Below are 11,583 nucleotides of genomic sequence, written 5' to 3' on the forward strand. Positions count from 1 at the left end.
GGTCCTTTTTCCAACCTCAGTGAAAACTCAATTAACTCTATTCCAGCACAGAAGTAACTGTCTTGTGACAAAACTTCCTCTGCCCCTGAGATCTTCCTGTAAAGTTCTGAATATAGAATGGAGATTTTTGTTTCCTTATGTCAATCACGTTCCTTTTGTCAATTCATCTTTGGCTCAAGACATATAAATTTCATATTAAAAGGTCAAATCAGTAGTGATGGGAACCTGCAAATATTAGGCCTCTCCCAGTTACTAGTTGATTTAATTAGGTGGATGTATACTGTTCTAGAATCCACCTTACATTGCAGCTAAATCTTCAAACTGAGGCAATTGGGAAAGGCTTCATGGAGTTGGCAGCATTTGAGTTGGGCGTTGAAGGAAGGATAGGTTCTCACAAAACATTGAAATATAGCCACAGTCATGGGAATATTTCAAGCATAAGGAAAAAGATACAGAGGCATACCTTTTTACTGGGAACAAACTCATTGGATAGGGAAGAAGCAGGAATAGAGCTGAGAAGAAGGTAGAATCAGATTGCAGAGGGCCTTGAATGCTAAGCAAAGAAGCATGGAGAGATACTATATTTTCATGTAGGTTTAGCTTCAGTGTAAATAAGTTGAATTGGAAAGTGATCCTAAGACCTAATCAAGGACACTAATGAAAAAATTATTATAGTAACCAAGATATGAAGCCATCTGGACCCATAATAATGGAACAAGGGAGAGTGGGGAAAATGGAAAGGAAGGAACAGAGGTATAAAATATATGTAAAGGAAGACTGCATTAGAGACTGAATGGGTGGGTATAAGAGAGGAAATCTTGATGATTCTAGGTGTCCGGTTTATGTGTGGCACAGAAGCAGGGGATCATGGGAAAACAGAATTCGTGTTAATTTTCTAACCTAGCTGGAATATACTGTGAGAAATGGAAAGTCCCTATAATAAATATAACTGGTATGCTGATGTAACTCAAACAGTTAATTCACTTATTTATTCATCCATTCTCCTGCCTTTTTAAAAAAGTGTTCAGTGGGGGAATTTCTTCTTATTCCCCTGAATGAAAATTTGGCAAGTCCTCTCACTTTTGTGCTCATTCTTATGTAGGAGACAGTGCTAAGTGTCATGGAGTCTCAATCCAGTAATTAGAATATCCAACCGAAGATGTTAATAGAAATTCTGGACTATATTATGTGTTAAGCCTCAAACCCCTAGCACAGGCCAACCTGGGGCTGCAAGTGACAAAGGGGCATAGAGTTGGCCGCATCTCAGTTTTTCCCCCCTTTTTATTTCTTCCTCTACCTTCAACCCTCACAGTTTCCCACCTTGAAAAGTTGAAACAGGAAGGAGTTGTTCCAGAGACTCATAAGGGACAAGAAAAGCTCTCACAAGAACAGGGCATCATTATAATCTGACTCCACGTGGTCTGGACCTGGCAGACATTTAGAGCCAACCTTTCTCTTATGGGCACTGTCCTTTGTTCCAGATGGATGCATCTCCACTTTTGGAGGCCACTGGAGGCTCTGTGTGTGGGTTTTAACTTACTGCTTGGGTCCCTTTGCCCCTCCAGGTTGTGTGCTTAGACGGGGCCCATTGTGCCCTCATAGGCCTATTCTCTCTTTCCTGTGGGGGACAAGCTCTGGGTATATAGATCCTAGCACAGTATCCCTCTCCTGGCTTCACCAAAGAAGAAGCCAACCCTCCTGCACCCCCCTCAAGCAGAAATAAAACACTGAGCTATCTGGGTAGCCCTGGGGAAACTTCCCCACCCCATAAGATAGTTGGCTCCTCCTTTGCCTCTTGGGATTGGGGTGAGACTGGGCTCACAGTTTAGTCTCATATCTCACACCATATCTTCTGCCAACTCTCCCCACACTTTCCTGTCCCTTTTATATTCTTGATTTGGTTGAGAGATTTGAGGGTCATGAAGTCAATTTTTCTAGACAATTTTCTTTATAAATGCTTCATAAGGGAACCATATCATGAATCTTAGCATTGATTTTATTGGACTGTCTCAGTAGAAACTTTAAACAATCTCTCACACAGTACTAATCCCAGGGGTACTTATTTTTTTCTGAATTTCTTTTGTAAAGAATAAATTAAGGGGAACCGGGGTGACTCAGTAGGTTAAGCGTCCAACTCGATTTCAGCTCAGGTCGTGATCTAAGGTCATGAGATCAAGCCCCACATTGGGCTCCGTGCTCAGCAGGGAGTCTGCTTGAGATTCTTTCTCTCCCTCTTCCTCTGCCCCTCCCCCTGGTCTTTCTGTCTCTAAAATAAATGAATAAATCTTAAAGAAAGAAGAAATTAAGTCAATGCTATAATTTTTATATCATTTATATAAATACATTTACATATATATTTATAGATTTGGTATATTAGTTTCTAATTGCTGCTGTAAAAAATTACCATAAATTCAGTGGCTTAAAACAACAATAACTTATTATCTTATAGTCTGGGAGGTCAGAAGTTTGAAATTGCTTTCACTGGGCTAAAATCAGTGTCAGCAGGGCTGCATGTCTTCTGGCCGCTCTAGGGAAGAATCCATTTTCTTGTCTTTGCCAGCTTTTTAAAGCTGCCAGCATTTTGGCTCATGGCCCCTCTCTATCTTCAACGCCAGCAACAGCAGTTGATTCTTTCTCATGCTGTACCACTCTGCCACTGACCCTTTTGCCTCCCTCTTCCACGTTTAACTACCCCATGATTGCACTGGGTTCACCCAAATAATGCAGGATAATCCTCCTATCTTAAAGTCAGCTGCAACTGATCAGCAAGCTTAATTTTATCTTCAGATTTAATTCTCTTTTGGCATGTATACCAGTCAAGTTTCAACCAGAGAAGCAGAACTAGTAGGAGATATATATTAGGAGATTTATTGCAAGGAATTGGCTTATGCAATTGTGGGGGCTGATTAGACAAGTCAGGGAGGGCAGCTGGGCATCTTGGGCATGGGCTGAAATTGCTGTCCATAGGTGGAATTCCTTTTTCTTCAAGGACGCCTCAACTCTGCTTTTAAGACCTTTCAAATGATTGAGTGAGGCTCATACAAATTATGCAAGACAATCACTCTTATTTAAAGTCAAATTTAATTGATTATGGATTTTTGGTTTAACAATTGGGACTACAGCCTAGGCAAGTTGCCATGTCAACTAGACCATTACTGTTCATTCTGTCAGTTTGGCATCGCTACACACCTCTATAAATGATACTTATGCTCCAAATAAAGGCAACAACAAAGTCACACTTCCACCTGACATCACACATCCTGCATACAACCCAAACACACTAACCCTTCCTCCAGGAGAGGATGCAAAGTGCTAGGATGATACCCACTCTTCTCTTTGACATACTGTAACTTAAATGATGTGATACAAAATTAATTTCATGAATACATCTTATGTTATATAAGGGGATAAGAGAGAGAAGAAAACAAAAATCATTGGTTAAAATGCGTACAAACATATTTCATGACAAAACGAGGACGAAATACTCATAAGTATTATAACCCTAATTTCTGCAGCTAGTTACATGTCTTAGTTGGTATTTATAGCTATCTTCTTCCACTAACACATTCCCTATTCCCTTTACCCAAAGCAAACACCTCAATGACTTTGGTTCTTTACCCAGCAGGGTGACCCAAACTTTCATTCCTAAAGGGTCTGGGCCATTAGTAATCCTGGCTGAATCGGATTGTTGCAGTTTTCCATTTACTTTAGTACAGGGTGTGATGCTTAATTTTAGGTGTCAATTTGACTGGACCATGGGGTGCTCAGATCCTTGGTTAATCATTATTTCTGGATATGTCTGTGAAGGTGTTTCCAAATGAGCTTAGCATTTGAATTGGTAGACTGAGTGAAACAGATTACCCTCCCAGATGTGGGTTCACACCATCCAGTCCATTGAGGGCAATGGTTAGAAGAAAACAGCAGAAGAGAGGAGATTTTACTCTCTCTGCCTGACTGCTTGAAATGAGATGTGAGTTTTCTCCTGTCCTCAAATTTACACTTACACCATTAGGTCCCCTGGTTCTCACACCTTTGGATTTGGACTGGAACTTATACCATTGGCTGTCCTGGTTTTCAGGACTTTGGACTCAGATTGGAACATCACTGGCTTTCCTGGGTCTGCAGCTTGCAGATGACAGATTGTGAGATATCCTAGCCTCCCCTAATTATATATAAGCTAATTCCTTACAATATCTATCTATCTATCTATCATCTATCTATCATCTATCTATCTATCTATCTATCTATCTATCTATCTATCTATCTATCTATCTATCTATCATCTATATTATTGATTCTATTTCTCTTAAGAACCCTGACTAGCACAGGGCAAGATAGGTCAACCCTCACTTTTCAAGGATTCAGTATTTGCAAATTCACCTATCCTAAAATTTATTTATAATCCCAAAAGCAATACTTTCAGGCTTTTGTGTTCATTCGCCAAGTGCACAAAGAAAAATTTGAATCGTCACTGGGCTTACAATTTCTTTGTTAATCAGGTCAACTCACTCCAGCAAATACAGTAACAACTTTTTTTGCCCGTTCTTTCAGAGTCATGGGGACCCCAAAGTGGCTGAATGGCAATCTCAGCTTCCAGCTCAGTAGAATAATTTTTTGTCTCCTGGTAGAACCATTCTTCCCTTTGGGACTAAGAGTTCTAGATAGACCTGCAGAATGTAAGGTCATATAGACAAGTAGCAAAAATTTTGATAGTGAACCACTAGGGATAATAGTGAGTAGAGCATTCTTATTTCCACCCTTTGATTCTTGGACCTAAGAATCCTGGCTATGGGAGGCAAAGCATGTATTAGATGCTGACTTAGAGCATATGCAGCCTCTTGGAGGACATTGTCCCAGCTTGGCAAGATGTTGCCACTTAGTTAGGGCTATAACTGTCTTCAAAAGGCCATTCTACTATTCTGAGAAGTTAGCTGGTTCAGGATAGTGGGGTACATGGTGAGACCAGTGATTTCCATGAATATGGCCCATTGCTGCCTTTATTTGCTGTGAAGTGAGTTCCTTGATTGGAAGCAATGCTGTGTGGAATCCCAACAGTGGATAAAGGCTTTATTCTATAAGTATACTCTTGGGCACAGACTGAATCTGCTGTCCACAGGTGGAATTTCTTCTTTATCAGGAAAATCTCAACTCTGATTTTAAGGGCTTTCAACTGATTGACTCAGGCCCACCCAGACTATCCAGACAATCTCTCTTACTTCAAGTTAACTGATTATGGACTTCAATCACATCTACAAAAGACCTTCATACCAATTAATGATTGAATAACTAGGAACTTTAAACTAGCCAAACTGGCATGTCAAAAAGATCATTACACCATATGACATGATGTATTCACAGGTTCTAGGGATAAGAAGGTAGTCATCTTTGGGAAGTCATTATTCTGCTTACTAAATATGGATAATACAAGGGAGGATAAAAAAGAAAAACAAGTGAGAGAAGAGAATATGACAAAGGGGTAATGGGAATAAAAAAAACTAAGATGAATCCTTTGGTGGAGTCAGTACATCAAATTGGCTACATGACTCTGAATATTTGCTATGATTTTTCTACTGATGATTTGTCTATGATCTTTCAAGCATCTGTGCAAAGGGAGACATATTATCTCAGTCACAGTATCAAGAAGAGAAACAAACCAGTTGACAGGAGAAGTACAACCATGCCTGGTATTCTGGAACATTAGTGAAATTGGTGAGCATATTCTTTTAGGTTCTCAACAACACCCTTGAAATGGAAGCAGTAGCAGATAATACAACTCTATTTTATATAATACTTAGTATGTAACCAGCACAGTTGAGTAAATGGAGCTTACCCACAGATAATTTGAAGTGGCCCACAACCAGCTCTCTACTGCTTCACTGTATGACCAGGGGCAAGTTTTAGGGTATTTGACAGTTGGGATGGATTGTACATGCTTCTGGCTATTCTCTATATTTGTTAATGATCATAACCAAAATTTACATAGAGTATCCTACTTTGTGTTGTACTTTAAGTTAAAAAAAATTGCTTTAACATTCAGCTGAGCTGGGGCAAAAAGAATACATTATTATATATAAGAAGTAGGATATAGATATATTACTAGAAAGAAACCACCTCACATTGTCATACAGTTCAAAAACAGGTCGAATATATGTGGGAATTGTGTATATGATAAAGTTGACATTTCAAATTAATTGGCAAAGAATGAATTATTTAATAAATTACTTTGGGACAAATCACTATTCACTTGGAAAAAATAAGTTAAATCACTTGTTTATAATAAACAGAAATAAATTCCAAGGTTAACCAAGATTTTAGAAAATTTTAATAGAAGGAACACTTTCTTTAGAACCTGTTGAAGTTCTATATCCTTACTTAATTTCTGTCTGGCTGTTCTACCAAATATTGAATGAGGGGTGTTGAATTCTCTAACTATAATTGTGGAATTGTTTCTTTCTCCTTTCAGTTCCATTAATTTCTGCTTCACATATTTTTCACCTATGTTGATTGGTGCATACACATTTAACTTTGTTATATTTTCCTGGTGGACAGACTATCTTATAATTATATTAATATCCCTCTCTATCTCTGTAATTTCCTTTTCTCTGAAATCTATTTTTTATGATATTGATATAGTCACTCCTTTTTTGGATTGTTTGCATGATACGTCTTTTTCTATCCTTTTACTTTCAAATTACCTATACTGTTGTACTTGAAGAGAATTCATGTAGACAGCATGTAGTTTGGCCATCCACTCTGGCAATCTCTGTCTTTAATTTATATATTTAGATTAGTTATATTCAATGTAATTATTGATATGTTGGGCTTATGTCTGCCATTTTGTTTTTATTTATCTCTGTTTTTGTTTCTGTTCTTATTCCTCCTGTATTATTGTGGGGTTATTTGAATGTTTTTAGAATTCCATTTTGTGATCTATACTGTTTTTCAGTGCATTTCTTTGTATATTTTTATCAGTGGTTTCTCTAGGCATTACCTTGTGTATATATATAATGTATCACAGTCTACTGTTGTCATTATTTAATTGGTTCGAAAGATGTATAGAAATCTTACCTCTCTTTATGTTCATGCACCCTCTCCCATTTGTAATATAATTGTCTGTCATAAATATTTCCTCTACATACATTTAGAACCACATCTGACAGTGTTACAGCGATTTTTGCTTCAAGTGTCTATCACAATTTAGAAATCTCAAGAAAAGACTGACAGTCTATTAAGTTTTACCCATATTTTTCCTTGCCTTGCTCTTTCTTCCTCCTTGATGTTCCAGAGTTTCTTCTTATATAATTTTCTTTCTATTTAGGAACTTCCATTAGCCATTTTTTTTTTAAAGGCTAGTCTGTTGATGAAAAATTGCCATAGTTTTCTTTCATCTGAGATTGGCTTGACTTTCCCTTCATTCCTGAAAAAAGTTGTTATGGGTATAGGATTCTGCCCTGACAATTCTTACTTTAGGAACCTAAAGAATATTATTTTACTTCTTATCAATCCCCATTGTTTCCGGATGAGAAATTCACTATCCTTTTAATTGCTTTACTCACACAGCTAAGGTATCATTTTTCTCTGATTGCTTTCAAGGTATCTTTTTTTCAGTCTAAAGATTTCAGAATTTTAAATATGTTACATCTTAGCCTGGATTTCTTTGGGTTTGTTCTGCTTGGGGTTCACTCACCTTCTTGAATCTGTAGGTTTATGTCTTTGCCAAATTTAGGAAGTTTTCAATATATCTTTGAGTGCTTTTTTCATTCCTGTTCTCTTTTCCTCTCTTTCCAGGACTCTGATGACACAAATGTCAGGGTGTTTTTGTTTTGTTTTGTTTTTAATAATCCAATAAGACACTGCAGACCTAATAAACTTTTTTCAGCATATTTTTTTCTCTTTTGTTCAGGTTGAGTAATTTCTATTGTTCTATCTTCCAGCTCACTGATTCTTTCCTCTGTGCCCTCCATTCTGCTATTGGGCTCATCTACTGAGCTTTTTATTTTGGTTATTATATTTTTCGGTTCTAAAATTTTCATTTAGTTCTTTATATCTTCTTTCTCTCCCTTCTCCTCTGCCTTTTCTCTTCCTTCCCCTCCTCCTCCTCCTTCCTGGTTAAGACTTTCTATTTCTTTGTTGATGTTTGTATTTTGTCATTTGTTTCAGCAGGCTTGTAAATGCTCATTGAAGCATTTTTATCATAGCTGCTTTAAAATATTTGTTGGATAATTCTAATATCTTTGTCATCTCAGTATGGCATCTATTAATTGTCATTTTTTAAAAAAAGACTTTTTATTTTTTAAGAGCAATTTTAAGTCCACAGCAAAATTGAGACAAAAGTACAGAGATTTCCCTATACCCTCTTCCCCCACGCATGCATAACCCCCCCATTATCAACACCCCACACCAAAGTGGTACATTTGTTATAATTAATGAACCTATATCATTATTATTCAACATCCATAGTTTACAATAGGGCTCACTCTTGATGTTACACATTATAAGGGTTAGGACAAATGTATAATGACATGTGTTGACCATTATAGTATCATGCACGGTATTTTCACAGCCCTAAAAATCCTCTGTGCTCTGCCTATTCATTCCTCCACCTCCCATACCAACTCCTGGCAAGCACTGATCTTTTTACTGTCTCCATAATTTTGCATTTTCCAAAAAAGTCTTGACTTTCCACTAGACCTTCTCTAATACCACCCCAGCAGAGAGGGGAAGGGTCATTCCCTTACTGACACATGGGGATGGAAGTCCAGTTTCCTCACATGGTCTTCACTGACACTGTAGGGGGTAGGGGTTGTTCCATGTTTTTCTTTCATCTTATGTTCACTTTATATAAAATGTCCAGAGTTTTTAATTGTACTTAGCAGTCAGAATAGAGAAAAGTATATCTGCTTCAGATTCCTGGAAGCAGAAGTCCTCAGCAAAAGTTTAAAAAATTTGATAACATTGAGTACAGTCAAGGATGTGAGGCATTTGGTACTGGGATTATGAACTTCTTAAATGTTGGTGAGAGTAATTTGATAGTTGTTATCCAAAAATTTTAACAAGATCAACAATCCTACTTGTAAGAATCTATTCTACATAACTACAACATGAGTACATAAATAATAAAGATGCTTATCTTAGCATTGCTTGTAAAAGTGAAAATAATTAGAAACAATTCATCAACAAATAGAGAAATGGTTAAAAATATTGTGGTATGCAAAACAATGAAATTTTATGCAGCCACGACTTTATAAAGTAAGCTGCAAAAAATATGTATAGCATGTTCTCATTTCTCACACAAAAATTGTTGAGTGGCCTTTTCCTGTTGCTTGGAATTGGCAACTAAGGCTATAAGCTATGGATAAAGGGACATCAAGTATCCTATTCTATAGGGACACCCTCCAAGGAAACTCAAACATTTGTGGGCTAACATCTGTATTAGAGTTTACAAACAACTGGGCGGATTAGCCCTCTCGCCTCCAATCATTATCCTAGCACATCACCCACCCCTTTCCTTCAACCTCATTTATCACCCCAGTGCTTCTTACAGTCCTACAAACAAAAGACCTGGGGATAGTGATAGAGTAGGGAAAAGTCTTTGGAGTCAGATACTGTTGGCTTAGGTGGGAACTCTGCTTATTTTCCAGTGTCTTCCCATGGAAAAAGGAAGGGTGCCACGCTTATCCCCTTCCACAAATCAGGTAAAGGAGGGAGAGTCAAGGTAATTGTTTACAGACCTTAAGAATACCTTAAAAACTATGAGACTGACATTTTGTTCCCCGAAGGAGTTTTTGGGATTTTAGCTTAAGCAGCTGAGTCATCAATCTGCCTATGTAATTATGTGAAGAGGGGAAAGCAGAACTGGAGACAGATGGCAGACAGATGAGAGTTGGTCACAGGGCAAGGGGACACCAGTGGCAAGAAGGCAGGAGCTGAAGGCATGGTTAGCAAGCTGTGGTGTTTGGCTTTATGAATTCCTAGGAGTATGATCCTGTACGGGTCATTTTCAGTGTCGAAATCTCTGGAGACTGGTAGGGGGCATGGGAGCTGGGTTGAAGTGGTGATGGGCTTTTCTCTCAAGGCAGTCAGAGCGGTGTTCTCTGGTCCCCTTGAGCCAGAGGAGCCTTTAGCTCTTCTCACCTTCCTGCTCAGTTGACAGCTGTGGCTCTCCTGCTGGAACCAAAATCAGTTGCTCTGGAACAGCTGACCTTCTCTCTTCCCATGGGTTTCTGCCTCTCTTCTGCTAATTCCGGGGCAGTTTCCTGGTGTTCTTTTTACACTAACTGTAGGAAATCTCTTATTTCTGATGTCTTGCTCTTAAAAAAGGTCTATCACAGCCCAGCAATTTACTCTCCTGGGATACTGTTCCTTCAGCCCTCAGTGACTGGTTCAGAGGATAGCGGGGCCCAGTTTCTCACTCGCCCTGGAACAAGTATTCTCTTCAATATCCACCCCTTGCTGCACAGTTAAGCCTACTCCACTCCACTCCTCACTCAGGTGATATTTTTCATTCAGCCTTCACTGTTCTCCCTTTACTCTAGATTACTTTGGGGACCTGCATCTTTTAATTCCAATTTTAAACAGAGCTCAAGTTATTTCTCACAGGACTTCTGAGCTCCGTGCAAAACAAGGGATAGGACCTGGCATCTATTCTACATGTCCCTCAAGAGCTCATAACAGTAAAGTTAATCATGAAACAAACGTAACCAGACCATATAGGGGATCTCTAGGGGGTGCTGGTGCCTAATTCCAGCTGACCACATAACTCAACAGCTACCCCAACCCAAATGCTATAAAGGGAAGTAACTTGGTTTTCGGAGCAATCCTTAAACATTTCTGGGGACAGAAACTCTATCATCTCTCACTCTCTGTCTTTCTCTCCCTCTCCCTCTCTTCCTCCCTCTATCCTTCCCCTGACTTCTGTAAAAGCCATATAAGTAGATTAGTAAAGTTACCAAGACCTGGAGAAAAAGCAATGAGTTGTTTTTGACAAAAATATAGATATAATATTCAGGGCTCATAAGTGTTCTTTGTAATGCACCTTCTTATACATTGTTGGTGAGACTTTGAATGAGTATAGGCTTTCTGCAAAGCAATTTTGCACTCTTTATTAAAAAAAAATCACTGCTAGGAATCTGTCCTAAAGAATAATCTGAGAAGAAATGAAAGTTGTAAGGATGTGTAAGGATCATCACTATTATTTATCATAAGAGAAATTGGAAACAAACTAAATGTATGAAAATAAGTTACGGTTTTTGCATAAAATAGAATATTACCCTATCTTTAAAAATCATGTTTCCAAAAGATATTTGTACGATATGGCAAAAAGCTTAGTGTTGAGACAAAAAGTAGAATAAAAACTGTATATACAATATTAACCTAATTTTGTTATGTTTATCAATCTCTCTGGAAGTAAATCTTTTCTTTCCAAATGCTTTGAAATAATCAAAGATTATTTTTATTATGAGAAAAAAGGTTAACAAAATCTATTTTAATTTGGCACCAATCTGTTTTGGGGGTTTCTGGTTCAGGGGTAAAAGCTTTTCCTGGGAGACATACAAGATAGAATTTTTGGGGGAAGATTCTTAG

The sequence above is a fragment of the Zalophus californianus genome, chromosome 7 (genome assembly GCF_009762305.2).
Source record: "Zalophus californianus isolate mZalCal1 chromosome 7, mZalCal1.pri.v2, whole genome shotgun sequence".
Taxonomy (NCBI): domain Eukaryota; kingdom Metazoa; phylum Chordata; class Mammalia; order Carnivora; family Otariidae; genus Zalophus; species Zalophus californianus.